This window comes from Harmonia axyridis, chromosome 7, assembly GCF_914767665.1.
Source record: "Harmonia axyridis chromosome 7, icHarAxyr1.1, whole genome shotgun sequence".
NCBI classification, from domain to species: domain Eukaryota; kingdom Metazoa; phylum Arthropoda; class Insecta; order Coleoptera; family Coccinellidae; genus Harmonia; species Harmonia axyridis.
Window position 1 is genome coordinate 35,998,389 of NC_059507.1, and position 24,918 is coordinate 36,023,306.

A 24,918-nucleotide genomic window follows, 5' to 3' on the forward strand; every position below is an offset into this window, starting at 1 on the left:
CGAGTTCAAATTTCCCCAAAACCGGGAGCTCTACGAAGAATCGGTGAGCGATGCCATAATTCACGATCTCTGATTAGCCGAATTTCGATCTCACCTGAAAAATTTTTTGTCCAAAAATTTTCGTAAAATTTTCTATACCTGACCCTTAAAAATTTTTTGAAAAATAAAAGTTCCTTCATGGGAATATTGTGTCATTTTATTGATTGATTCGACTATGTAGATTACGAAAATGCTTGCAGTTGTGCGGTCAGTACATTATTTCATAAATTATAGGCAAAAATATGAACCTTTCAAAGAAAAAATTGATAATTTTCCCGAAGCTGCCAATTAGGATAATATTTGCCAAATATGAAGAAAATATACCGGGTGGTTCGATTGATATGGTCTCAGAAAGAAACAGACAAAATTCATAAAACACCCTGTACTTCGGCTAGGAAGACAGTGAGACCCAATAAATGGGGTATCTCCAGAACCGCCTTGGTGCCACCCAAGCACCTGTGAAGTATTTCCGTTTCCCAATGAAACATCCTGTATAAAGATTTAGACATAAAATATCAATTTGAAGAGGAAAACTGCAGGAATATTCTAGCAAAGTAGCCATAAATTTCGGACGCCCCATATCCAGAATGAATTTCCTCCCAGGGAAATCCCGTAATGAACCTCGGTAACAAAAAGGGATTTTTCCGACGCTCCTAGAGGAGTGTTCCTGCGGATCCACAGGGAATGCCATCGGCCGGCCTTCTAGATAGGTAAGCCGACGTTGTCTGCAGGGACCGTCGGTATTTACTGAGGAGTTTGCCATCAGTGGAGCTTTCATTCGAACCCTCATTCCTATACTCGAATTTCGGAGGAAAAGACGAAAGTTGTTAGGTTAGGAATTCAATTCAGAGTCGGGATCGCAAAACCGCCGAGCTCTGAAAGGGAGCGCGATTTTGTGAGGTCAGGATGCCTGAGGTTGTCTCAAATATTTCGTATGCCTCACGACGTGAAATGACACGTTTATAAGCTGCCTTTTGCTTAGTTTCACTGCTAGTGATAGTTGAAGAATTATTCAATGGATTCCGTCCTTACTCTACGGATATTTATTAAATGTAAAGGGTGTTTTTTAGACCTATAGAACTTTAAATTGCAATCAAACAACGACGGATCATTCGATTGACATGAATTTTATTTATCCGCAAGATTATCTTGTGGCATTACATTTTAAATATGATTTCTGGCATATGACCGCCACGGCTGGCTCGGATGTAGTCCAATCTGGACGTCCAATTTTCGATGACTTTTTCCAACATTTGTGGTCGTATATCGGCAATAACACGGCGAATGTTGTCTTCCAAATGGTCAAGGGTTTATGGCTTATCCGCATTGAACAATGACTTTACATAGCCCCACAGAAAGTAGTCTAGCGGTGTTAAATCACAAGATCTTGGAGGCCAATTCACAGGTCCAAAACGTGAAATTAGGAGGTCACCAAACGTGTCTTTCAATAAATCGATTGTGGCACAAGCTGTGTGACATGTTGCGCCGTCTTGTTGATACCACAGCTCCTGGACATCATGGTTGTTCAATTCAGGAATGAAAAAGTTAGTAATCATGGCTTTATACGGATCACCATTGACTGTAACGTTCTGGCCATCATCGTTTTTGAAGAAGTACGGACCAATGATTCCACCAGCCCATAAAGCGCACCAAACAGTCAGTTTTTCTGGATGTAACGGTGTTTCGACATACACTTGAGGATTAGCTTCACTCCAAATGCGGCAGTTTTGTTTGTTGACGTAGCCATTCAACCAGAAGTGCGCTTCATCGCAAAACAAAATAAAATGGACGTAGTGCGCGATACGTATTCCGCACAGAACAATTATTTTCGAAATGAAATTGCACTATTTGCAAGCCTTGTTCAGGCGTTAGTCTATTCATGATGAATTGCCAAACCAAACTGTGAATTAATCACTTGACAGCTATTAAATCGGTCGCCATCTTGAACAGTAATGCCAACTTAAAGTTATATACCTCGAAAAAAACACCTGTTAGTTTACATTGGATTTTATTCAAGAAGAGGATATATGAGCACCAAAGGAGTTATACGTCTGATAGTGTATGATAGTATTTAATCATTTTAAAGAATGGTGTTATACCTCATACCTTCAATAATAATTTTGAAATTTACCACGTGGGAAATAAAAGTATAACGACGACTTTCATAAAACTTTGATTGACCGATAAACTCGTTGATTTTAGTTTGAAATCTATGGAAGTCTCGAAAATGTACTGAAATTGAAAACAGAAATGATTTGGCCGAGAAAATCAGTACGATAAAAGTTTCATGAGACCCACCAAAAGGTAAATACTCATATGGTGGGTCTCCAAAAAAATTTTATCGTCGTGATTTGATCGAGCAAATCAATTCTGTGTTCAATTTCTCACTGGATGTTAACAATAATTTGGATTTTCTTAAGGATTACTAGAGAATTGTTTGAAGATTTTTTCTCGAAATCGGTAGCAGATAAAACAAAACAACAAGACACCAAAATGTTTAATACTGGAAGTTTCTTTCTACATTTTAAAAAAAAACAAGTGAAAAAGTACCAAAAAAGTTCTGGATGAAAGAGTCGAGCCCTATTCCAGCCCTATGACAAACTGAAAACTCATTCGAAATTCATTGGAAGAAAAACAAAACCGTCGCATTCGCCATTTTGTAACGAATAGCTAAGAAGGTTAGCGTGCTCATTTAATTTTATCCTTTGAATACAGTTTGCGAAAAAAATTTTTGTGAACTAAATGAAATTGTGAAATCTTTAGTTTTTCCTCAAAAAGTCACACCTTCATCACTAATAACGGGTGTTTTTTTTTCGAGTTATATAACTTTAAGTTGGCATTACTATTCAAGATCTCGACCGATTTAACAGCTGTCAAGTGATTTATTCTCAGTTTGGTTTGGCAATTCATCATGAATATACTCACGCCTGAACAACGCTTGGAAATAGTGCAATTTTATTTCGAAAATAATGGTTCTGTGCGGAATACGTATCGCGCACTACGTCCGTTTTATTTTGTTTAGCGATGAAGCGTACTTCTGGTTGAATGGCTACGTCAACAAACGAAACTGCCGCATTTGGAGTGAAGCTTATACTCAAGTGTTTGTCGAAACACCGTTACATCCAGAAAAACTGACTGTTTGGTGCGCTTTATGGGCTGGTGGAATCATTGGACCGTACTTTTTCAAAAACGATGATGGCCAGAACGTTACAGTCAATGGTGATCGGAAAAGAGCCATGATTACTTACTTTTTCATTAATGAATTGAACAACCATGATGTCCAGGAGCTGTGGTTTCAACAAGACGGCGCAACATGTCACACAGCTCGTGCCACAATCGATTTATTGAAAGACACGTTTGGTGACCGCCTAATTTCACGTTTAGGACCTGTGAATTGGCCTCCAAGATCTTGTGATTTAACACCACTAGACTACTTTCTGTGGGGCTATGTAAAGTCATTGGTCTATGCGGATAAGCCACAAACCCTTGACCATTCGGAAGACAACATTCGCCGTGTTATTGCCGATATACGGCCACTAATGTTGGAAAAAGTCATCGAAAAACTACATCCGCGCCAGCCGTGACGGTCATATGTCAGAAATCATATTTATAATGTAATGCCACAAGATTATCTTGCGGAGAAATAAAATTCATGTCAATCGAATAATCCATCGTTGTTTTATTGCAATTTAAAGTTCTATAGCTCTGAAAAAAACATCCTTTATAACAAAATATACAATTACTTTCTGTAAAATTGAAAACTGCAACGAATAAAAATCGAACATATAAAATTCTCAACTATGTAATACTTCTAGATACTTTTAGGGATGAAGTACTCGAGCACCGAACCAAATCATCCCTTACCATCCGGTAATTGATCCAAATGGACCCTTATCCCCTAAACTCGCCGTAAAGAACCATCCTGTCATTCGGAAAAGCCGGAAGCCCGAAAAAAGAAAATTCATCTTTCGGACCGTAATTTCGTTTTTGCAGTGCGCTGGCGTACAGTCGGCTTAGAGTTGGCCGTGGAAATCGTAGCGACGCCTCAGTCTTAGCCGACGTCGTGTTTGGGACGCTCCGGTTCCTCTCTGGTGGATAGCGTCGCGATATCGTATCATAACACGTGATATGTTTTGAGTTGTTTGGCAGAAATGGGTCTCTGGGTCAAGTGAAAATCTGATTGATTTTTAGAGAGGGCGATCTAGTTTATGTAAGGATTTTCAAGTTTGTTTCAGGGTTTTTTGTAGGCGACCAACTTCTTTTAGCTGGAAATTTGAGGAAAATTACATTATCTACCCATAAATCATGTTACGAAAGTTCTGACAAAAACATAGAAAAAAACTGGGTAGAATTTCTTATGAATCTCATGTCAAATTATTCATTTACACAATTCATTGAAAATGAAATTTTCTTAGCCTTGAAACTATGGAGTGGAAAACATTACGAAGAGAAATGATTCTTCTAATATCCATATTATTGAATCACATTTTTTTGATTCCATGATGTCTTCTCAATTTATGATAATATCATTCTGGTTTTTCTATATTTATTCTAAGTAGATGTATAATAATTTAATTTCTCATTAATTCTTAAGACAATTAAAAAAGTTCTTTTTGCCACGACTATTGCATAATAGAATGAAAAGCATTTGCTCAAAAAAATTATGCATTCATTATTAATTAACTAGTTCATAATCATACTTCTAGGATAATTCATATTTTGTAGGATGACACAACTTACTGATTTCATTGGTGTCAGAAGCAAAGTTTAATAAACAACAAGAAACCTAAGGCGTTGAAATATGCAGGCCCAATTAGTGAAGATACGACCTGTTTTATACTTCCAGAAATATGAGAAGCACCAAATATTAAATAGATTGTGTTGTGAGCCAAAAGATCGGCAACACTTTATACGACCGTATGTGATTATCCCACATAATGAAAAGAGTTGCCATTCAAATGTGAATGATCCACATTTTGAGTAATTATAGTATTATTTTGAACTCTATAATTAGTTACACAGGGTATTCCTGAATTGAAGGTACAAACAAAACTGACACATTCCTCGAATAATTTTAAGAGAGAACAGGCCTATAAAAGCTTTGTTTTCGAGATACAGGGTCTTTAAGTTTCATTTTCTTCTCGAGTTTTTTCTTCATATCACCCCATGACAAGATATTCTTCTTTTCTTTTTCAAAAGACATTTGTTTGGTAGACCACAGGTATTTTAAAAAAAAATCCAAAAAGGAAACTTCGATCCAGTACCTACTATACTTTTTATGATTCCTTTTAATTTTTTAATTTTGTAGTATCTGTTACAGATTCCGATGAAAGAATTCCAAACATTTCTCTAGTTATCCTCAGGAAAATTCAAATTATAAAGATCCAGTGAGTAAGCTGTAAACAATAAATTTATAAAGTTTTAGTACTTATTTACCAAATCTGTAGCGACGATTAATGAAGATTCGATGAATTAGTATAATCATAACAAAAAAGGAGGACTATAAAAAGCACCCTGTATCTCGAAAAAAAAGCGTTTGCGGGCACATGTTTGAAGAACCTTTTTCTTAAAATTGTAGAAGAAACTTCTCATTTTTTTAAGTGCTTCCAACTTAGGAACACAATGCAGAATTCAAATACGCTTTAAAGTCTTTATTTTTAATTTTATACAAACCGGATTTTCGGCATTTACCAAGCTTTTTGTATGATATTTCATATGAAAATGTAGATATTCATTCTTCAATAAAAAAAGTCATTCGATTTTTTTCCATTCAAAAAAAATAATAAATGAGGACTTTCCGCAATTACGGAATTTTTAAAGTGAATAATAATGAAAACCTCATATAAATCGAATGTCTCTAGCGTAAAACATAGTTCACTTATTTCTGAGCTGACCGCTGAAACGTTAAAGAGCCCTCTTAACAGGATAGTTAGAATAAATTGAGGAAAGCACTGAGGTGAAGTCTGAAACTGTTGACCTTTCTTTCATTCATGTGCCAATCATACATTACATTACTTACATATGCATTCTGCGGTCTCCAATTGGTGGATAAATGACGAGCGCTCAAAAGTCCCCCCCCCCCCATTTCAATTTTTGCACACTACATCTCAATTTCAAAATATAAAGACAAACTTCCCGAATACAAATGTGATGCGCATACATTACTGCTCATTCGATGCATAACAGACTTGAGGGAGCCAGATGTTGGAACTGTATGTATATCTCAGAGTAATAAACATAGATAGAGGAAGCATATGTCATTTTCAGTAAGCAAATTTTGTTCCCAAATATGAACTACCAAATTTGACATGAAGCGCGCGGAAATGAAAACATAGCAGCGATAAGATATTTCCTTCAATTCGCGAGTTTCTTCACAAAGAACGCACTTCTTATATTCCATAATGCATCAACGTTTCATATCAACTCAAAATATATTGAGATGAATACCTAAATATATCGAAGTACAAAAAACAAACTTCAAGCGCGCCAAACAACCGATGACACTAGGAGAGCAAAAATTGCCAAAACTTGGATTTCAGCATGTAGATACAGAAAATAATAAATAATCTGCTTATTATAAATTCAACAATTAGGTAAAATATCGGATTCCAAATATTCAAATTTTCATATTTAGTCGAAAATCACCCAAATAAATATATTTCATTCAATGTAATATACATTCATAATGAAATAGTAAAATTGTTGATTTGAAAATATATCACAATCCTACAACATAATCTAACCATGTTGGGGACATCTAAAAATTGCGTATACTCCCTCTATCTATGTTTATTACTCTATGATGTATATGTATTTTTACACATGTTGAGCACATACTTTCAAACCCCATCCAATTAACTCCTAGTCAACAAGCTATTTCAAACGCCCCGATCTGTTAGTCGCAATGTCGCTCTTTAAACCATTTAATTAATTAGATTTTGGAATAGTCGATGTTGAAACATATCCCCAGGAGTACGTAGGGATTGAACTAATATTGTTAGAGGCAGAAATTATCCTTCAATTAATTTCAGTTTACATTTTCGCTACTCTTGCTTCGTTTCACGAGTTGTTTGTGCAAAATCTATCAACAGTGATAACACAAGGTTGAAGGTTTTGTTTCAGTCATGTCGACAGAGATACATACACGTAATACATACGTAATTAAATTTGGTTTCTGTGCGAAGTTTTATGTATGGCTGAGGGCTATGCCACGGAAAGGGCGTCTTTTTAGACGTGAGGGTAATACATCTTACTACATTTTATTATATATACTAACTGACAAAGAAACTGCAACACCCAGAAGGAGCTGTTTAAATTTTAATTTTTTTTTGGTAAAACATTGATGGTATAGCAAAGAGTAAATAATTGAAATTTAGAGAAAAAAAAGAAGGGTTTACAATTTTTTTTAATGAATATGTTAGTGATGATTATCTATACACTCCCCAACGCGTCTCGGCTTTGATGACACTAGATGATCTATTTCTTCGTGAGGGGTACTATCCCAAGCTTCCTGTACTTCATGACTCAGAACCGCATAAGTCCGTGGGGGCTGGGGTAAATTTCCAAGCCTTCTACCCACGATAACCAAAACATGCTCCATGGGCGAAAGATTGAGGGATCTGGGCGGCCATTGCGAAATATTCACATGGGTCGTTCCGAAAAAGTTTAAACTAACTCTGGCAACATGAGATCGGGCATTATCTTGCTGAAATATTGGATTCTCGAGCCGGTTAAGGAACAGGAGAACATATGGCTTCACTATTTCTTGAAGGTAAAGCGCTGTCATATTATGTCGAATAAAGATTAAAGTGACCTACTTACATGTGCAATAGCACCCCATATTACAACGCCTACCACCCGGAGTACATGACGCTGAACATCAAACTGAGGTTAACGTCTTTTTCCCCGACGTCGTCTTCTTCATTCATCATGTACACCCAAGGAGAATCGAGATTCATCAGAAAAGACGACCTGATGCCATTCCACATTCCAATGTTGACGTTCTCTGCACCACTGTAATCGTTGCCGGCGATGCTCAACCGTCAGAGGTAACACAAGATGGGGTCGATATTGCTGCTGTCTAAAAGACCTTATCCGGCGGTAAACTGTTCGGACAGTTACAAGATGGCCTTGTACTCCTAACCACTCATCAGCCTAAGATCGAGTAGTTTAGACGTCGATCTTGAACTTCATTTGTGCCCCTTCGACGGCCGGTGCCTACTCTTCTTCGATTTTGGGCATTATCAAACCACACTTTACAACATCTCATAACAGTAGTTTGATTTCTATTCGCAAATTTGCACTCAGAGAACATGATTCAAGGCCTCGTGTCGCGGCAAGAGGCCCAACTCTTACCCCAGCCCATCGAAGGGCGCGTTAGGATTTTGCGAGAGAGTATATCCATTGGGAAGAGGCTGATTGGGAAAGAGTTCTCTTCACAGATGAGTTTAGATTCTGCCTCTACCATTGTGATCGACGTTCCCTTGTATACAGACGTCCACATGAAAGATATGCTCAGTGCAATTTCCTGAATACTACTGGTTTCGGGGGAGGATCGATTATGGTATGGGGTGGAATATCTTTGACTGCTCGTACAGACCTAGTGGTCGTTGATAATGGAGCTATGAATGCTGATAGGTATATGAGGAACATTCTTGAAGAGCATGTAGTGCCATTTGCCCCATACATTGGTGAAAATTTCATTTTTATGGACGATAATGCCAGACCCCCATCGTGCGCGCATCGTTCAGGAGTACCTAGAAGAGGTTGAAGTCTCTCGAATGGAATGGACAGCAAGAAGATCTCAATCCGATTGAGCAGATTTGGGACAACCTCAATAGAAGGCTAAGAAGTTCAGAAAATCATCCAGCTACTCTTAATGACTTAGGAATCCAACTCAGAGAAATCTGGGAAGGATTAGTAGAGAACATTTTAAGATCACTCATTTTGAGTATGAACCGTCGTTGCCGAGCTGTAATTAACGCAAGGGGTGGAAATACCAAGTGTCAAATCACTTATCAGCATTCCAGTATTTTGAAAGTTGTTTATTTCTCTTCTTTCACATAAGATTCGGTGAAATCCTGAATTTTTCTTCCATTTAATATGTCTTGTTTCGTTCAAAACCTTCCCGAGAGAACATAAAAAATAAGTTATAAAGTCAATGTAGAGTTAACTTTCATTAAAATTGAGATTTTCAGAATGTGCGTTAATTTTTTTGCGCAGTGTATATTCTCCTCCAGCAAACTGAAGATTTATTATTGAAAATTTTACCATCTCCATTAATAAAGGTAGGCATTATTGAAAATAATTAACTAAAATTAGTGCGAAGTTCACACTGTTTCTCCGAGTATCGAGAACGATAAAGATAAAAACAGATGAAACAGCATCAACGAATCCCCTCAGCAATTAACTCAGTTAATCGACAAATATGACTAATGATCCTCCAGTACGAATGAACATTCCTCGCTCGCAGATGAAACAGGAAAACAAAGTCCGATCGTAAGCTTGGTTCGGCCGACCTGGGAATTTAGGTCGGGGATCATCAAAAAACCCATCGCCATAAATATTGCGCCGATGGCCAATATTCACGGTCTTCAATAATTTTTCCCATGCCGGACGCAATAAAGTTCTCGCAGGGGAGCCATCCTCTGCAATGTTCGACATTTCCAAGATCAATCGTGGATCGGAAGATGAGATTTTCGAATGTGTGGAAGTTGATGTACCTATTGGGGATTACGTAGGGAGGGCTTTTAGGAGAGGGAATATGGAGCGGATTTCCTAGTTTTGCGTAATTGAATCTTGTGCTCTTTTTTTGGGAATTTATGGATTTATCACCTCTCTCTATGGTTTTATTTGTTTGATTCGTCAAGGGAAGCTTTTAGTTTAGGTAGTTTCGTGTTATTTGCTTTTCTCTCATTTTTTGTTTGTTTCTTTATCTTCCTATGTTTCATTCTGTTTTTTTTTCTTCTTCTTTTCTGAGGGATCACAATTCACAACTTCTCAAATTCCTTTCAAACACTGCCACATCTGCATATAAATTTACATTCATATTCAATTTTCAAATAAGTTGCATCCTCAGAGTAATAAAAATAGATAGAAGGAGCATATGTCCTTTTCAGTAAGCAAATTTTGTCCCAAACATCAACTTTGACATAAGAGTCGCGGAAATGAAAACATATCAGTGATATTTCACTCAATTCCTTAGACATTTACTGCTCCACAATTAAGGTAGTTCAGATCTTTTGAGACTGATTCGAAAGTTTCCGTTTTTCCTAGAAATTTTATAAATATGTCAGATCTAAAATTTTACTCACTTTGCTAAATTATATGTTTACCCATTTCTTTATGAGTTTCACAGTTTTAGTTGAAAATTCATTTTCAGCATTTGTACTACAAAAACGTTCATTTAAAAAATAGTTCAGTAAAGGTATGGCCTCCTCGAATATCAACCACAGCTAGATGACGCGTTTGCATACTTTCGATCAGATTGTTGAAGCAGTCTTTCAATTCTTTCTCATGAATGAATGATTCAGAAACAAGGAAATTGGGTGCCGTACGAGTTGAAGCCGAGAGGTGTTGAACAGCGTTTGTTTGCTTGTGAACAGCTGCTTGAAAGGCAAAGATAGAAGGGATTTCTTCATCGCATTGTGACTGAAGATGAAAAATGGGTTCATGACGATAATCCCAAGCGCAGAAAATCATAGGTTCATCTTCTCCAGACGTTGCTTTCTCGGACTATCACTTGTTTCGATCAATGATACACGGCCTGGCTGTACAGAACTTCTAGTCTTATGAAGAGTTAAAAATTGGATCGATTCGTGGATCGCTTCAAAAGATGACCAGTTGTTTCAACGCGGGATTCGTATGCTGCCCGAAAGATGAAAGAGAGTAGTGGCCAGCGAAGGACAACACTTTGGATCAGAAATTAATAATCAGGTTTTTACAATAAAGCCTCGAATTTCGGAAAACAACGGCGGAAACAAAGTTGTGCGCCTATGTAGATACATTTTTCATCACCTGTCACGATGCGACGGAGAAAACCTTTTTTTGTCTTTGAAGCACTTGTCCCCAGGCAAAAAACGACGTTTAACTCAATAAGAAACCCAAGTTCCCTGTTTTTGAATAATTCCCAATGCATGGAGTTGCTTGGAATTGGCTTGGTGGATGATAACTCCTAATACTGATGAAAGATCTTCTTGCATTTGGCAAGGATCGTCAAAGACCAATACCTTCAATTCAGCGTCTTCTAAGGTTTGTGGCCTTCGCGTGGACTATCGTCAACATCTAAATCACAGTCTTTGAAGCGACGGAACCAATCCCGGCACCTTGTATCACTTAGAGCAGCATCTTCGTAAATTTTTTGGAGCTCTCGATGCGCTTCAGTCGTTATTTTCTTCGAATGAAAGAAGAAAGACAACACTTCCGCAATTGGTGATTATTTGGCACAAAATCAGATATACCGTCACACAATCCATACCAAAGTAAATGACTCTAAAACTGCTGGAGCCATTTATTGACAAACAGCTGTAACTTTAATAGAGGCTTTTGACTTCGGACGATTCCAAAGCTTCACTATTAAAAATAAAAGACAAAAACAACGCTCCCCTTGCTTGCACGAATCCCACCCCACTGATCGCCCGAAGCACCGACAATAATAACGTTCTATGTGTTTTTTGTCACAGTCTTCGGTTTCCCAAAATTCCTTGCTCAGCTCGGGGCGTCTTCCCCAAGACGAACCTCGATCTCATCATTCCCAGACTTTAATCAACAAAAACACGGAGGGAGTCTACGCGTATCAACACACAGTGCCATCTACATGTTCGAGTCCGGAAGTCTCTTCCTGAAACCCGAGTAAGTGATTAATTCCGGGATCTGGATGCGAGCTGTTCATACAGTTTTGATGCAAACTACACGAATTGAATATCTCGTCATAATAATGGCCTCGGCCTCGGCTCCCTTCATAGAGCCAGGACTTGCTCTAGTTTTCGTTCCATTAATGCTTTCGTATCTTAATTCGGTTATGGAAATTTCGTGATACATGTAGGATTATTAATTGCCTCATAACTGGATGGATACGGAAGAAGAAGAAGTGGTGATTAATTTTCCGTGTCTGAGAGGAACGGGAGAAGTCGTCTTGATTTATTGGGAGTGGCTGAACGTTCTGATGTTGTTCAACAAATTTTAGTCTGAGGTTCTTCGAAGTTGTTGGTGCTATATTGCTGGCTTGTACTAGGCAATAGGACGTGAAGTTTCAGAGTGAAACGGCATAAACAAGAACAAAATCTCCTCATTAATTTGTCACATTCAGTTGAAATTTTGTGCCAACATACAGGGAAGTTCAATTTGGATTCAGTTATGGATAATTAATCAAAAATAAATAATCGATAAGTTCAGATTTCTTCTCATTTTTCCCATTTTGTCTCATCCTGCATAAAGTGAAGAGTAACGAATAAAGATTTTCTATTGAATATATTGAAGTTGAAAACGAGAAAAATATTCATCTCAATTTCAGAATAGATTGTTCATTTCTTGAGAAACCTAGGGGGGCCAAGACTCTTGACGATGCGTGTATGATTCTTCATTTTAATATATCGACTGTGCTCTTCTGGAATTTGTCTCTGTCTATGAAATGAATGGGAAAAGGTAGCGTAATATTCATTTTAATACTTTTTGCACAACTACTGACATTATAAGGGTTTTTTTTTTTGAGGTATATAACTTTAAGTTGGCACTACTGTTCAAGATGGCGACCGATTTAACAGCTGTCAAGTGATTTATTCTCAGTTTGGTTTGACAATTCATCATGAATAGACTCACGCCTGAACAACGCTTGCAAATAGTGCAATTTTATTTCGAAAATAATGGTTCTGTGCGGAATACGTATCGCGCACTACGTCCATTTTATTTTGTTTAGCGATGGAGCGCACTTCTGGTTGAATGGCTACGTCAACAAACAAAACTGTCTCATTTGGAGTGAAGCTAATCCTCAAGTGTATGTCGAAACACCGTTACATCCGGAAAAAAAGACTGGTGCGCTTTATGGGCTGGTGGAATCATTGGTCCGTACTTCTTCAAAAACGATGATGGCCAGAACGTTACAGTCAATGGGGATTGGTATAGAGCCATGATTACTAACTTTTTCAATCCTGAATTGAACAACCATGATGTCTAGGAGCTGTGGTTCCAACAAGACGGCGCAACATGTCACATAGCTCGTGCCACAATCGATTTATTGAAAGACACGTTTGGTGACCGCCTAATTTCACGTTTTGGACCTGTGAATTGTCCTCCAAGATCTTGTGATTTAACACCGCTAGACTACTTTATGTGGGGCTATATAAAGTCATTGGTCTATGCGGATAAGCCACAAATCTTTGACCATTTGCAAGACAACATTCGCCGTGTTATTGCCGATATACGGCCACAAATGTTGGAAAAAGTCATCGAAAATTGGACATACAGATTGGACTACATCTGAGCCAGCCGTGGCGATCATATGCCAGAAATCATATTTAAAATGTAATGCCACAATATTATCTTGCGGATAAATAAAAGTCATGTCAATCGAATAATCCATAGTTGTTTTATTGCAATTTAAAGTTCTATAGCCCTAAAAAAAACACCCTTTATTAATTTATCTCCCGAATTTTTTCAACAAACCTGATGTACATCCTCCAATATTCTAATCTCGCAGCTGTAAAGCAAATACGTAAAAAGTAGTTCTTTACCCTAATTGCATCAGCTCATCCGTACTGATACAATTAAGAGCTAAATTAGAATCTACATCCAGACTCGGGTTTCCTTCGGGCTTCTCCTTGTTTAAACTCTAATTTTCCCGTAATAATGAATCTATCCGAGAACAAATACTGCAGCATCCCTTTTCTCTCGTCCCGCCCGTGGCGATTGTAAATAGAACAGGGCAATTCTATTGTGTTTTCCTTAACTACAGTGTTTCTTTCCGATCCTTCCGAGTACCTGTTTCTCCATCAACTACCTTTGTTGTTTCACGCGGCTGTTAGAGCGACAAGAACTAACAGTTGCCGGCTAGGATAATTGAAATGAAGGCACTGTGAAATCTGTTTTTTTTAGGCTATTTCTGCTAGAGATCGTCCGAAGTATTTTTATTAAAAATCATAGGACGCAATTGGCCTTGATCAACCATAATTAAATAGATTTTCTACAGCAAAGAAAAAGAAAAGTTTTCCGAATCTGTATCAATTTCACGGAAGGTCATACATATGCATATATAAAGGGTGTTTTTTTAGAGCTATAGAACTTTAAATTGCAATAAAACAACGATGGATTATTCGATTGACATGAATTTTATTTATCCGCAAGATAATCTTGTGGCATTACATTTCAAATATGATTTCTGGCATATGACCGCCACGGCTGGCTCGGATGTGGTCCAATCTAAACGTCCAATTTTCGATGACTTTTTTCCAACATTTGTGGCCGTATATCGGCAATAACACGGCGAATGTTGTCTTCCAAATGGTCAAGGGTTTGTGGCTTATCCGCATAGACCAATGACTTCACATAGCCCCGCAGAAAGTAGTCTAGTCTAGCGGTGTTAAATCACAAGATCTTGGAGGCCAATTCACAGGTCCAAAACGTGAAATATGGGGTCACCAAACGTGTCTTTCGATAAATCGATTGTGGCACGAGCTGTGTGACATGTTGCGCCGTCTTGTTGGAACCACAGCCCCTGGACATCATGGTTGTTCAATTCAGGAATGAAAAAATTAGTAATCATGGCTCTATACCGATCACCATTGACTGTAACGTTCTGGCCATCATAGTTTTTGAAGAGGTACGGACCAATGATTCCACCAGCCCATAAAGCGCACCAAACAGTCAGTTTTACTGGATGTAACGGTGTTTCGACATACACTTGAGGATTAGCTTCACTCCAAATACGGCAGTTTTGTATGTTGACGTAGCCACTCAACCAGAAGTGCGCTTAATCGCTAAACAAAATAAAATGGACGTAGTGCGCGTTACGTATTCCGCACAGAACCATTATTTTCGAAATGAAATTGCACTATTTGCAAGCGTTGTTCAGGCTTGAGTCTATTCATGATAAATTGCCAAACCAAACTGAAAACACTTGACAGCTGTTAAATCGGTCGCCATCTTGAACAGTAATGTCAACTTAAAGTTATATACCTCGAAAAAAAACACCCGTTAGATGTCCTGATAATATCGCAGCTTTGTTGGTTTGTTTCCTATTGATATCTCAAATCTCAATCTTACAAACATTTGAAAAGAATAAACTCATCCAGATTGTCCAATATGGGACAAAAATCCGACAACCATTACCCTTCATTTTTCTGTAGACTTCGTGAGAACGAAACTCAGCCCCACCCAACTCTACCATCAATATGCGACAAGTCGCCCTTCATCCATCAATCCGCCAATCCGAAAAAAAAATCATTTCCGATCGCCTCCAATCCATCTGGCCCAAATGGCCGCCATCCCAATAAAGGATAACGCGGAATACAGGGATCGCATCGTCTTGCGAGCGATCCACATTCGGAATCCGAAATTTGTCAATGGTGGGATTCATCGGTCCGAAATAATCCCCAATTTGGGGAACAGATCACGTGCAGGTTCGTAGGAAATGTCGACGCTACATGGACAATTGTCTCTGTTGTTTCGACTCGGCCCTTGGGGGAAGGTCGGAGAAGTCGGCACGTGTGTGGAGAGAAGGGCTCGGCAAAGTCGTGAAATAGGTAAGCCAATTGTGATGATGTTGAGTCAGCGTGGAAGTGTAGAGGTAGCGTTTGATAAGGATGCTGCAAAAACAATTCTGTGTTGTTCTTTTGTTATTACTCCGGCCTGCTAGGGAATACGAAAGAAATATCTGTCGGAGGGAATGTCCTGGATTTGTCTTGATCACAATTTTTTTACCTCTTTCAGGTTGTGCGTTTTGTATCGTCTGTCACATTCAGTTGATTCGGGCTTCAATTGAAAAAATCCATCATTTTTTATATGTATCAGGTGTCCCAAATTGGTTGTCTAGTGAGGGGACCTCAGAATCCCATTGAGCTAGAAAAAAATGAATGGCACATTTTCGGCTCGATATTTGGGAGAATTATTTTGTTGAGAATCGCAACATCATTAATTCAACTGTTTTCAAGCTATGAGGAAACGACGTGAAATTATAAGTTCTCATAACTTCTTCATTACTGGTACTATAAACATGAAAAAAAGATTCTACATGTAGTTTTTTCAGTGAAATCTATAGGTGTAATCATTCGTTTTTCATTGTAATTAGTTTTGAAGTTATAATAGAAAATTGTATTTCTTTGAATGTAAACGATAAAGATTTCTGAGGGCCAATTGCACCATTCAAAAAAAATAAACACTGTTTACGTAATCAGTGTTTAATACTAATCGATAATTATAATTTCTATCGATTGCAACGTTTGATGATAATCGATGTTTTATATAAACAGGAGACATGTTTGGCAACATTTCAAAATATCGATGGTGATCATAGAGATATCAGGAATTTCATTTTTCTAGTATAATGTTCTCTGTTCTTGTGGCGACAAAGTTGACATAAATTATAAATTAACATTATAAATTGTCTTCAAATGATAATTCACGATCTGAATCTCAATCCATATTAAATTTCGAAATTCTTCACAAAAAGAAACACAGACACACACAATGTGCCACAATCAGATTATATCGATAGAGAAATAATGTTTATGGTTATGTAATAAGTCATATGTTTCGACGTTTTAGTTGCGCCGAACCATAGACCTAATATCAAATTGATATTAGAACCCTGTTTAAAACTAATCGGGAAAATAAACGTCCAAATTTTCCTGTTTAGTGTAATCAGTGATTAGGCCACATTAAACGTCATTTGAAACATGGTTCGAGAGAAATCATAAAGTAATCAATGTTTAAATTTTTAATCAATGTTTAGGAAATGGTGCAACTGGCCATAAAATGATCAGAATCTCTTTTTCTCCCATTTCAAAAACATATAAAATGACATATTAATTTTTTATCAAACTAAAAAATCATCAAAGGTTAAGTGCCTATAGCTATGATAATCTGTGAAGTTTAGATAATGAAAATATTCAGTGGCTATCGAGGTCTCCTAATTTAACAACCTGATTTGAATATCAGAAACCAGAGAATTCATCAGCAACGAAACTAATCGTCAGTTTAGGAGATTTTCAACTAGCAGAATCTTGGTTGATGTTAGTGTGACAGATAATATAATGATGTAGGTATTTAGATCATAGAGAACGGTGTGAGATTACAATTGGCTCAAGAACGTTTTTCTATATTCGTTAGATTTTTTATTATGAAATGAGAAACCACTTAAAAAAAGAAAACAAGTCCGAACCTAGAATCTTGGATTGCTGGTGCCCAAACTCAAACTATTCCAGTCTTCATCAGCATAAGTTGATACAGTTGCCATTCGACAAATTTCATTCTATTGAAAGCTTTCAGGCACTTCTGGGACATCTGACTTTCTAATGCCACAGAGGAGTCCTTTTCGCGTTTGTCAGTATCACTCCAGCAATATATCGAAGGGTTTTTGCTCGAACAACTGTAGGCCTCGCTTTTAGAGCAATACACTACAGCCGCCAGACGTTCTGAACGACAAAATGTTTCGTAATGAGTGGTATTCGTATTTACCATAACAAAGTGAAGAATGACGTTTTGCTGTCTATGTTTTTATGTCTTATCACAGAGCAGGAAATATTGATTTGTGTTCAACAGGCTAAATAGAGTGCATTGAAACAAAATTCTACCTGGGAAACAAGTCCCTGCATATTTCATGAAACAGGTTACTGCTTGAAAAAAAACTCTAGGGGACAATAATATCCTGCTAAATTCCTGAAACAATTGTGGAAAACTAGATAATCGATATTATGTAACATACAGTTTTTCCAAAAAGAGATTTCCTTTTGAATAAAATCATAAAATCCCATTTTGAAGTGTTGAGTATAAAACTGGAGGAAAAGTCTATAAAACACTTCTGTTGGTGGAACCTTGTATAGTAAATCATCTGATTACATGTTTCGGCGTATTCACCATTATTAAACCAAAGATTGATTTTCAAGGTTCCATAGTCATATGGTAAAACAACAAGTCACAATGTGAAAAATGAAGATCAAAAATAAAACGGTTGACTGTTGTATTTTTGAATAGCCCGCTATTTGGACATCTGTCAATTTTTAATCTGTCATTCTTTGACTATGATAAGTAAAAATTACGTCAGTACTAAAAATGAAACTATACACGCTCCAACAATATATTGTGATTATTAACTAAAACATTTTTGGGTTGTCGTAAAGCACCTCCATAGCCAGCTATAGTGAAACTAATTTTGAAATCTTTAAATTTTATCTGTCGGGACAAGTTAGTGATATGAAGAATCGACACCGTGTACGTCGCTGAAAAACAACTATAAATATTGCTGCTATAGCCCAAATACCATGATTATTAATTTTTTATGGCCGGATTTTGAAGATATTGGTGTGGACGGCGTTTATATAAGAAAAGAATCAATCACAATCTGGTGAGAAAAGTTTTATTTCTTGATGATGTGCTGATTGATTGGCCATCAATATCTTGTGATTTAACACATTTAGACTTCTTTCTAAGAGCCACGTAAAAGATAAGGTCTATGCCAATGCTCCACCATCTATTTAAGACTTTGAAGATGAAATTCGTGAAGTTATCGAGGATATGTAGCCGCAAATGTGGGGCATAAATTCATTGATTTTTTTAAATATACTCGTTTTTTTTAAATCAAATCGAAACCTATTACTGGAATACTATATTCTAAAACAAGTTGCATGAGTGTTGAAATTGCCATCTGCAACGTGTATTAGATTATGTTTTTTTTATTTCAGCCAAATTTTGTGATTTATTGTCGAAATTCAATGAAAAATTCAGATTACATATCTTAGTGACTTTTGTATTGTATTTTGGCAGTTGGTATGACTGTTTTGAAAATTGACAGATTACGCAATTTGAATTTGAATCGTTCGTTTCGAATAATGAAATAATTTATAATTACGCATTAAATTCGTGAATTATGTCTGACGAAATCGACTTAAAACCACCAGAATTAAGAGTCGGTTGAAATTTGATAGGATCGGAAGTTAGTGTAGGCAACCACAAAAGGAAAAATTTAACTGAAAACTATGCTGTAGGCTGTAATGGGTTCATTACAGCACTGGTTTTTGTACCTACTGTAATGAAATCATTACTGAAAATACTGAAATAGAGGAAACCCTTCACATACTTACATACTTACTACCTATATGAATTGACCTGCTGTCCAGTCTAACAGGTACGGACTAAATCCAACCAGAATATAAGTAACGTCTGGCAGCCCTGGAATCTTTGACTACATATTTTTTCCAGTAGCATCCTCTCCCCTATTTCCAATTCAATGATAGAAATCCCCGCAATAATAGAAAACTGAAATGAGTTTTCCGACCTGTTTACATGAGGACGATCAATCAAACAAACGTCAACGTTGGAGTGTTGACGATTTGACGGATGGTGCTTCAATTAATTTGTTTCCTAGCGAGGCACTTTGATAAAACATGTTCACTACAGACATAAACACGAGTTTTTCGATTACTGTCTGACCCGTTGGCATGAAATCGATCTACATCGAAGCGGGGCCCTTGTTAAATATTCCGTTTTTGCGTGCATCTATTCGCTTATTATTTCACCAGAATGTTAGTTTTTAGTTGGGCCGGCTATCTGACCGTGAACACGATCATTTTGGAGAGAGAACATTCGAAGAATTGAGACGCCGGTCAAGTTCCTTTGGAATTTATGAAAATATTCCTATCCTATATAGCAAATCGTCTTGGAAACGAGAATGTCCCGATTAGATTGATCTTATTGGCTGAATATTTCCCCTCGTATTCCCCTTTCCACATTGAGAGCGTTTTTGGTTACACTCATTGGCTGCATCTATCACTTCGCAATTACTTTCTAATAATTCGCATAGACCAGTGTGGTCCATAGGGGTATTATTGAAATGCATTTTTACGTAGTTTCAGTTCGTTGTGTGACTGATGCTTTTAATAATTTCGACTATGATGTTCGGCAAAATTCTATAGCTCATGTAAAAAAGGATGAATATTTCTCAATCAAATCTATTCCTCCAATTACTTTCAAAGTCAGAATTGATATATGACGGGTTCTGAAGAAAATGATTTCGCATACTAAATATCTTCATTCCACTGAAGGAAGAATTGATTAAAATGAGATTAACCAACAAAATTTTCATTATATTTTCTGATTTTAGCAATGTTATTACTGGTTTGAGAAATCATGTAGAATAGGCATATGATGTTGAGGCTCTTAGTACGTCAAATTAGCAGCTACGTAGCCAGATCGAAAAATCAATCAAGTATTTTATATAAAATAGAAATATTTCACCATTTCCTGCCATCAGTCAGGACAGTTTTGATAATAGGTTACATATATCTTTGAATATTTATTCTGATTCTGAATACGAAAAATTTAAGAGTTATCGAGGAAAATCTTGAACTGAGGAAATACTATAATTTCTAACTGAGTGGAGTAGTCTATGACTCGGTCTATGACTTCCGGAAAACATAGAAACTAAAATCGAAATTTGGATAACTAAATTTAACATTTCATGAAATGTCATTAATTATTCGTTTTTTAAAATTTTATCGGTTTATAAATTTTCAACCATCTTAACGAATAATTCATTACAATTCATGAAATTTCGACTTTTTAGTTTCTTTTCATGTTTTCTGGAAGTCATAGACTACTCCATTCAATGAGAAATTGCAGTTTTCCTTAGTTCAAGTTTTCCTCGATATCTCTCTCTCTCTTTATACCTACGTAAAATTGACTGAATGAATAAAAAATATAGGTTTTTTCCAAAAAACATTTTAGTGACTTGATGTCACTCAAGGATCTCAAGGTCATGCACCTATTCTACCCTAGTTTGTCTTATCTTCAGACAGAACATTTCCGAATTAATCTCAAACATCGTGCCCTATAATTCTATGCAACGATCAGTTCATCATCGTTTATAACGTTCCTTGATAGTATATTACAGGTCGAGAATAAAGAATAATCAAACTATAACACCGTAGAATGACATAAGTATCATTTTTGATGTAACAGCGAAAGCTACTCACGTCACAAATTTTCTGAAAGAATCGACATCTGAGTCCCATACAAACGCAAAAATATTATTTTCAACTCATAGGTTTGAAAAGTGTGCGCCTATGGTTTATGACTGTTTTGCAATTATCTCTGGCCAATAGACTAGTTCAAGTGACTTTGGATATACTATACGATAAGAATATTTGTAAAACTTTCGAATTCCCTTCCAACACCGTAACAAACCTACACGAATTCCCAACCCCTCCATTTTCATATTCAATTTTCCTAGATCTTCTCCTCCACCTCAGTATATATTCACACCGTCACCCCGAGCAACAATATGCCTAATATTCATGCATTAACCGTGCAATTTACATAATGCCGAACGACTCACCTAGAATCGAATCTACATATAAAGGTGCAACTTCAAACGCAATCAAGAAATTAACAAGAGCCTCACTGCGGAATACCGAATACTGAATATATAGGCCAGACTTGGTTTCGCTCATTATTTAACCTAACTATAAATAGGAAACGCGTAACAAAGACACTAAGGTAACAAAACGCGATATATAGAAGCCTTAAATGGTGCAAGACGGTCTATTATCAGGTTATAATGTATTCCTTTATGGCTTAACTTCTTAATATGTGCGGTGGAATTCGCAATACCGATGATATTTCTATTATTATTGGTTTGAGAACGGTTGTCTGCGTTTTTCAGTTGAAATTTGATCAGTCAGGTGAGTGTTCAAAGTTTATTGATTCCATCAGATATTCTGTCGTGTACAGAAATATAGAATCCGACAGGTATTCGATATAAGGTTTCCAGAAAACTCTATCAAGCTCTTGCACGTTCGTTCAGTTATTGAATGATTCAAAAAATGAGAAAATATAGGAATAATGTTTTCGCAAGTAATTGCACAAGTGCATCAAAATTACCGATAATTTTGCATAACAGCGTGTTGTCATAAAAACTGCATGAGTTCATTTCTGTGACAACATATCCGTTTGGCTAATGTGATAATATGTTGAATGAAGGTTTTCGATCCAATACTGAGTGTTCAATGTTTGCGGTTTAGTTTATTGTTCAATGTATGTTGTCTTATTTTGAATGTTCATTGTTTAAGGTCAAATTCAAATGTTCATTGTTAAAGTTAAATGTTAAAAGTTTTAGATATTATGTTCGATGATCAAGCCAAGCATGAAGATTTCATATTCAATGTTCAAGGATTTTATGATAAATTTTCAAGGTATTATCTGTGGATTAATATTCATGTTTAACGTTTATTCTACAATAATGCATAAACCTCAAGTTTGAGGTTTGATATTTGAGGTTTAATGTTTGAGGTGTCTAATGTAATAAGGGACTATACGTTGAATTGTGATGCCTAATGTGCAATGTGTAAACAGTAGTTTATAAAGTATAAGGCATAATGAAAAAATGTTCAAGATTTTTCGTTTTGGGATTGAGGTTTGAAGTTAGATGTTTAATGTTCGAAATTGGTTCCTATTTCATTCTTATATCATTATTCTTATATTTCACCTTCGATGTCGGGATCTTTCTCCAAAAATGAAAATGACTGAATGCAGTTTTTCAAAGAAAACACGCTGGAATGCGAAATTATCCGGTCATTTTGATGCACGAGTGTAATTCAGGGGAATATTTCCCGAATAAACTGTTACATCACTTGTCAAACTGATGTAGAATGGAATTGCCATAGATTCGAACTGTGTAAGATGCATAGAAACTATGCATCTATGAACAGTGCAATTATCGTAGTGCTGTTTCGCTTCCTACAGTGCAATTATCGCTGTAATTTTCGATAATTGTTCTCCATAAACATAGAATTTTTGACAGGAGGGAAATATTCATTTTGATGGTCTTCACTTCATTAATGTTATGTGCCAAATTGTCATCTGATTTGAATATCCTTATATGAATATCTATGTTCACTAATTTTAATGTAACATGTCAACATGAAGTCTCATTTATTAGCACCACGGAGTAATAAATAAACATAGATAGAGGGAGTCTAGGAGTCTACGCAATTTTTACATGTTCCCAACAGGGTTAGATTACGTTGTCGAATTGTGATATATTTTCAAATCCAAATTTTACTATATCATTATGAATGTATATGTATAATATATTGAATGACATATAATTATTTGGGTGATTCTCAATTGAATATTGCAAATTTGAATACTTGGAATCCGATATTTTTCCTAATTGTCGGATTTATAGTATGCAGCATATTCATTATTATTATTATCATATTATCTGCTGAAATCCAAGGTTTGACAACTATTGCTCTCATTGTGTCATCCGTTGTTTCACGTCGTTTGCGCGCTTGAAATTTGTTGTCTGAATTTCTGATATAAAGGGTGTTTTTTTAGAGCTATAGAATTTTAAATTGCAATAAAACAACGATGGATTATTCGATTGACATGAATGTTGTCTTCCAAATGGTCAAGGGTTTGTGGCTTATCCACATAGACCAATGATTTTACATAGCCCCACAGAAAGTAGTCTAGCGGTGTTAAATCACAAGATCTTGGAGGCCAATTCACAGGTCCAAAACGTGAAATTAGGCGGTCACCAAACGTGTCTTTCAATAAATCGATTGTGGCACGAGCTGTGTGACATGTTGCGCCGTCTTGTTGGAACCACAGCTCCTGGACATCATGGTTGTTCAATTCAGGAATGGAAAAGTTAGTAATCATGGCTCTATACCGATCACCATTGACTGTAACGTTCTGGCCATCATCGTTTTTGAAGAAGTACGGACCAATGATTCCACCAGCCCATAAAGCGCACCAAACAGTCAGTTTTTCTGGATGTAAAGGTTTTTCGACACTTGAGGATTAGCTGCACTCCAAATGCGGCAGTTTTGTTTATTGACGTAGCCATTCAACCAGAAGTGCGCTTCATCGCTAAACAAAATAAAATGGACGTAGTGCGCCATACGTATTCCGCACAGAACCATTATTTTCGAAATGAAATTGCACTATTTATAAGCGTTGTTCAGGCGTGAGTCTATTCATGATGAATTGCCAAATCAAACTGATAATAAATCACTTGACAGCTGTTAAATCGGTCGCCATCTTGAACAGAAATGCCACTTTAAAGTTATATACCTCGAAAAAAACACCCGTTATAATCTTCAATCTTTCTTTCAGATTCTTATTGCCGGTTTTTGTATCAGAATTCATATACAAAATACTCTGTACCATTTGTAGAATTTTCAGTAAATTAGTAAGTAAAGATTGTGCTGCCACCTCGAAATGAATCACCCTCAACTACTATAACTACAAATTATTTCAAAGGGCAAATTTCTCCCTTAAATCGTAGTAAAATAGAATTCCATAAAACAGTAAAAACTTCAGCAGAGTTTGCAGTGTAAAATTTATGTTTGGACGATCATAGAAAAAACTATATATAAAATTACGCGTCAGTGACAGAATGACGATTCATCATAGAATATAGAGACAGGATTCTTAACAACAGTTTGTTTATACATATTTTCCAACCTTCCCAACTTATCTGAACCCTCCGAAGCTATCCTTATGATATCCGTCTTCCTCATCTTCAACTCCTTCCGGTCAGTTGTAGGTACATTGAGCTGATACCTGACAATCAAATGTTGAAAATAATTCGGATATGTTCTATTCAAGAACAAACATGACTTAACCGCTTCTTTATTCAATTCCTCTTCGGTTTCCTCCTCAAAA

At 36.6% G+C, this 24,918-nt stretch overlaps 2 protein-coding genes across 5 annotated transcripts in view; one reads left to right on the top strand and one right to left on the bottom strand.

Annotated features, from left to right (window-relative positions):
• LOC123685012 (guanylate cyclase soluble subunit beta-1) overlaps window positions 1-24,918 on the bottom strand; it is a 73,776-nt gene that overhangs the window by 22,026 nt on the left and 26,832 nt on the right. The window contains exon 1 of one of the 3 annotated variants that reach the window (XM_045624562.1): window positions 21,581-21,684. The exons of 1 other annotated variant lie outside the window; for it this stretch is intronic. The gene's annotated coding sequence lies outside the window, so the exon portion shown is untranslated. Of the gene's footprint in view, window positions 1-21,580; window positions 21,685-24,918 lie in introns of those variants that run through there. One more of the 3 variants, XM_045624564.1, reaches the window with a different exon arrangement.
• The window catches only part of LOC123685010 (head-specific guanylate cyclase), a 146,091-nt gene continuing 125,252 nt past the window's right edge, over window positions 4,080-24,918 (top strand). The window contains exon 1 of one of the 2 annotated variants that reach the window (XM_045624558.1): window positions 4,080-4,249. The gene's annotated coding sequence lies outside the window, so the exon portion shown is untranslated. Of the gene's footprint in view, window positions 4,250-21,787; window positions 21,927-24,918 lie in introns of those variants that run through there. The other variant, XM_045624560.1, reaches the window with a different exon arrangement.